Here is a 6,442-nt window from a genome sequence, read left to right on the forward strand (position 1 = left end):
GTGTGTCTGTCTCTTGATTGTTGCATGTAAACACACAGCGAGTGGAGTGTGGCGTTTCTGGAGGTTCGGTGATCATCTGATGCACCTGCGGAGTCTCATGTGAGATGTAATGATAATCACATTCTGCAGTTTCTTTACTGGAACTGCTCTCCATGAACACACGCATATGTTACATGCAGAAGTGTATGTTCACTCGCTCTCGTGTGCTTCCACACCCCCGTGACTCAGACCAGTTACACTAAACGAGGGTATTATGGTTGAAGGAAACTAAACATGTCACTATACAGGTCTAAAAAAAATAGAGTAACATTTGACTTGTTTTACAAAATAATCATGAAATATACACAATTGCATCACTACCTCTGGTGTGCATTATTTTTCTGATAAATCAATGACTGTTATTTTATGAAATGAAAATGTTATTTTAAAAAAAGCACTTGTGTAAAGGTAATTTTATCTTGCATTTCTGACGTTTTCTTGCGTTTGTGCATTTATTTCTTGCAAGTTCTTTGTCAAAAAAACGTTTATATCAATTCTATCTGTATAACTCACATTTGCTTGCTATAAAAATTGTGAGATAACACAATTGTGAGAAAAAAGATGCAATTACTATTTTTTTTTTTTTGTATTCAGTGGTGGAAAAGGGTTTATGTATCATCAGTTATTCCACACAATTACTACGGGAGAATCTTTATGCCTCAAAAATAATTGCTTTGTCACAAATGAGTCTGTATTTAACAATTTCTTTACATCTGGCTATGTTTATATGGGCCATTCTACAGAACTGGTCCAAAGTCAGTTGGAAAAGTGGTGTAATATTTTTATTTTTTTTTTTTAAATTTGTATTATTTCCAAAGAGTTGTGTTTTTAGCCGATTCTTTAAGATGGTTAAGGATTGAGTTGGGCAGGTCATTCCTCCAGGAGGGAACATTTAATTTAAAAGTCTGTAAAAGTGACTTTGTGCTTCTTTGGGATGAACAATCAAGCGACGTTCACTTGCAGAACGCAAGCTTCTAGAGGCACATAAGTCTGAAGTAATGAATTTAGGTAAAGGGGTGCAGATCCAGTGGTGGTTTTGTATGCAAACATCAATGCCTTGAATTTTATGCGAGCAGCTATTGGTAGCCAGTGCAAATTGATAAATAGAGGTGTGACATGTATTCTTTTTCGGCTCATTAAAAAATAATCTTGCTGCCACATTCTGGATTAATAGTAAAGATTTGATAGAACTGGCTGGAAGACCTGTCAAGAGAGCGTTGCAATAGTCCAGCCTGGACAGAACAAGAGCTTGAACAAGTAGTTGTGAAGCATGTTCTGAAAGAGAGGGCCTGATCTTCTTAATGTTGAATAAAGCAAATCTGCAGGACCGGACAGTTTTAGCAATGCGGTCTGAGAAAGTTAGCTGATCATCAATCATAACTCCAAGGTTTCTGGATGTTTTTGAAGGAGTTATGGTTGATGTGCCTAACTGGATGGTGAAATTGTGATGAAACGATGGGTTTGCTGGAACCACAAGCAGTTCTGTCTTGGCAAGATTGAGTTGAAGGTGATGGTCCGTCATCCAGCAAGAAATGTCTGTTAGACAAGCTGAGATGTGAGCAGGATGGAATGAGAGGTAGAGATGAGTGTCATCAACATAGCAGTGGTATGAAAAGCCATGTTTCTGAATGACAGAACCTAATGATGCCATGTAGACAGAGAAGAGAAGTGGTCCAAGAACTGAGCCCTGAGGCACCCCAGTAGTTAGATGTTGCCACTTGGACACCTCACCTTGGGGAAGATTTTTATTGGTCAAAATATGAATTAAGCATAATCACTGTGAATGTAACCATTCATGTATCAAGTTATTTTACTGTTATAATTATATGTATTTGCCTGTGTGTACAGAACCCTGCATGACAATGTAATGTGCAGACATACGGTTTATGGTAAAGCAGCACATCCTGTTTTGACACGAGACAAAAAAATATATGATGGAGACTCTTCCTTTACCGTAACATAAACTGGGAGCTCCTGTCTGCTTGCAGGAAACAGATTGGAGGCATAGCCAAAAAAAAAAAAAAAAAAGGAAATGTATAGAACATGCCTTAAAGTAAAACACCTGTATAAAAGACTGTCCAGACTCAGACTCGGGAGATTTTCTGCAGATTATCTCTAGACTGCATTATCTCTCTGATAATAAAAGTCTATTTTTCTGGCATCAAAACCCCAGGATTTGAGTGATTCTTCATAGAAACGGCAAAAGCCACAATCCTCTCCAAGATACTTTGAAGGACCTATCTGATAGGTAAGACTCAAACCACTGGAGTGCGGTTCCTGAGATGCCCTTTGTCAGTAGGGTTGACAGGAGGATCTGGTGGTTAACCGTGTCAAAAGCAGCAGATAGATCAAGCAAGATAAGTATTGAAAATTTGGATTCTGCTCTTGCCAGTCTTAGGGCTTCAACAACTGAGAGCAAGGCAGTCTCAGCTGAATGTCCACTTCTGAAGCCAGACTGGTTGCTGTCAAGGAGGTTGTGCTGTGTGAGAAAGGCAGAGACTTGGTTGAACACAGCTCATTCAAGTGTTTTTGCAATGAAAGGAAGAAGGGAAACTGGTCTGTAGTTCTCTAAAAGAGATGGGTTGAGGGTGGGTTTCTTAAGTAGTGGAGTTATACGAGCCAGTCTAAATGGTGAGGGGAAAACACCTGTATGAAGGGATGTGTTAATGATGTGAGTGAGTGCAGGTACAACTGCAGGAGAAATGGCTTGAAAGAGATGAGATGGAATAGGATCAAGCGGACAAGTAGTAGGATGATTAGAAAGGATGAGTTTGGAGACTTCTGCCTCAGAGAGTGAAGAGAAGGATTCGAATGAGTGTATGTTTGCTGGTGAGATGTGCTTGATGGATTGTGGTGTGGAAAATTGTGCACTGATGTTTTTAATTTTATTAATGAAAAACGTGGCAAAGTCGTCAGCTATTAGAGTTGAGTCAGGAGGGGGAGAAGGAGGACAAAATGTTTTAAAGAGCATGCGAGAGTTAGATGAATTGTTAATTTTATTATGATAGTATGTCCTTTTAGCAGTGGAGACATTAGCAGAGAAGGAAGAGAGCTAGATACATTTTTCAGAAGTAAATCAGTAACAATTACATTTTTAATAATCTATCAAGTGTAATTTTGGGAATTGTTGTATTCTGAATCCAGTTTTTCTTTGTAAAATGCACAAAGTTGCATCATACTGATTTCAAAGTTAATTAGTTTGAATATACGTTGAACCAAAAACCATCATAGCATCTTAGCTGATAATTCAGTGTACTTTATTTTTGACAGCACATTTTTTGCCAATGCTTTATAAGTGACCACATCACATTACAGAATTTTAACTTGCATACCATAACACTACTAAAACACACACAAAAATTGCTTAACTGTACTAAAATGTAGTTTATTTCCCCCAAATATGAGGATTATGTCTATCCTTTTGTCATTACCGAAATGTTAAGGTAGTGACAATTCTGTGGGATAAAAAAAAAACCAAAGACGTCACTACAGAAACCCCACCTTCCAATGTTTTGGTAGTGCCAATTTTAGATACGTTTGAACCTAGCTCAAAGATGCTAATCAGCACATGGTTAGCTAGCACAGTAATATTTTCAGATCATAAATTTAGGTCTTTAGTTAAACCAGTCTCAGCCAATGGACTAAAAATGTGATATATATATTTAGATATGTTTTTTTAGTTTGTATTGAAATAATCATTTCATTATAATTTAGTACAGACTATCCTCTCACATTCAGCTGCTTTTTTATTTTCAGCTAATTTCTTATGTGTAATTATTTGTATTAACAAAAAGATCATGAACCCTGGACATCTTTCTTCTGGTGGTTTTCAGAGTCAGCATAAAAGTCTCTTTACTGTCCTAATTATTGGATAATAATAATAATTGTTTATGTTCACTGCAGAAGCAAACCGTTTTAAACCCTTTTCAACTGTAAAGTTTATTTGGAATTTATAAAATGATCTAAAAAATACAGTATCCTGAAAAAAAAGAAACATTTCTTTTTTTCCTTCTAAATTTATTAAGGTTCCTTGAAGATATTATATTCCAGCAAACAGCATTAGTAGCTCAGTTACCAAAGAATCATATCATATTTGTCAGAGATAATAAAGACATTCTTGGGTAGGGATGAATGAGCGCTGAAGATGTGGGGAATGTGTGATGAATTGACACGCAAGGCTTTAAAAACGAGTTCAGGAACATTCCCTGTCCAGCATCAGGAAACCCAAGAGGGTCAAGAGTTAAACAGGACAGAGACGTGAGGACTGGTCTTCAGCTCAATGTCAAGAAGGGTCGGGCCAATATAATTATAATTAAAGTTATGGAGGACATACACAAGTTTGCTGAATTTAATCAAGGATGTGCTCATCTCTGAAACCCTTAATTTAAGCCAAATTGCTTATTTTACATATTCTGATGACTTTTTTTTCTGCTTCTATATGTTTAAAGATGTGACTTTTGTCATCTTCCCCTGAATTGTAATAGTGAAGAAATAACATCTCAGATTGAGAACCCTGTCCCATTTTCATGCTCATATATATATATATAATTAGAATATCATCAAAAAGTTGATTTATTTCACTAATTCCATTCAAAAAGTGAAACATGTATATTATATTCATTCATTACACACAGACTGATATATTTCAAATGTTTATTTCTTTTAATTTTGATGATTATAACTGACAACTAAGGAACATCTCAAATTCAGTATCTCAGAAAATTAGAGTATAACTTAAGACCAATACAAAGAAAGGATTTTTAGAAATCTTGGCCAACTGAAAAGTATGAACATGAAAAGTATGAGCATGTACAGCACTCAATACTTAGTTGGGGCTCCTTTTGCCTGAATTACTGCAGCAATGCGGCGTGGCATGGAGTCGATCAGTCTGTGGCACTGCTCAGGTGTTATGAGAGCCCAGGTTGCTCTGATAGTGGCCTTCAGCTCTTCTGCATTCTTGGGTCTGGCATATCCCATCTTCCTCTTCACAATACCCCGTAGATTTTCTATGGGGTTAAGGTCAGGCGAGTTTGCTGGCCAATTAAGAACAGGGATACCATGGTCCTTAAACCAGGTACTGGTAGCTTTGGCACTTTGTGCAGGTGCCAAGTCCTGATGGAAAATGAAATCTGCATCTCCATAAAGTTGGTCAGCAGCAGGAAGCATGAAGTGCTCTAAAACTTCCTGGTATACGGCTGCGTTGACCTTGGACCTCAGAAAACACAGTGTACCAACACCAGCGGATGACATGGCACCCCAAACCATCACTGACTGTGGAAACTTTACACTGGACCTCAAGCAACGTGGATTGTGTGCCTCTCCTCTCTTCCTCCAGACTCTGGGACCCTGATTTCCAAAGGAAATGCAAAATTTACTTTCATCAGAGAACATAACTTTGGCCCACTCAGCAGCAGTCCAGTCCTTTTTTGAAGCGAGACGCTTCTGACGCTGTCTGTTCTTCAAGAGTGGCTTGACACAAGGAATGGACAGCTGAAACCCATGTCTTGCATACGTCTGTGTGTAGAGGTTCTTGAAGCACTGACTCCAGCTGCAGTCCACTCTTTGTGAATCTCCCCCACATTTTTGAATGGGTTTTGTTTCACAATCCTCTCCAGGGTGCAGTTTCCCTATTGCTTGTACACTTTTTTCTACCACATCTTTTTCCTTCCCTTCGCCTCTCTATTAATGTGCTTGGACACAGAGCTCTGTGAACAACCAGCCTCTTTTGCAATGACCTTTTGTGTCTTGCCCTCCTTGTGCAAGGTGTCAATGGTCATCTTTTGGACAACTGTCAAGTCAGCAGTCTTCCCCATGATTGTGTAGCCTACAAAACTAGACTTAGAGACCATTTAAAGGCCTTTGCAGGTGTTTTAAGTTAATTAGCTGATTAGAGTGTGGCACCAGGTGTCTACAATATTGAACCTTTTCACAATATTCTAATTTTCAGAGATACTGAATTTGGGATTTTCCTTAGTTGTCAGTTATAAACCTCAAAATTAAAAGAAATAAACATTTGAAATATATCAGTCTGTGTGTAATGAATGAATATAATATACAAGTTTCACTTTTTGAATGGAATTAATGAAATCAACTTTTTGATGATATTCTAATTATATGACCAGCACCTGTATATATATATATATATATATTATATATATATATATATATATATATATATATATATATATATATATATATTAGGACTGTCATATGATTAATCACGATTAATCAGATCTGAAATAAAAGGTTTTGTTTACAGAATATATGTGTGTGTACAGTGTATATTTATTATGTGTATATATAAATACACACACATGCATGTATATATTTAAGAAGAATATGTTATGTTTATATATTAAATATATTTATATATAATATAAAATATAAGAATATAAATATATAT

This window comes from Cyprinus carpio, chromosome B11 (genome assembly GCF_018340385.1).
Source record: "Cyprinus carpio isolate SPL01 chromosome B11, ASM1834038v1, whole genome shotgun sequence".
NCBI lineage: Eukaryota > Metazoa > Chordata > Actinopteri > Cypriniformes > Cyprinidae > Cyprinus > Cyprinus carpio.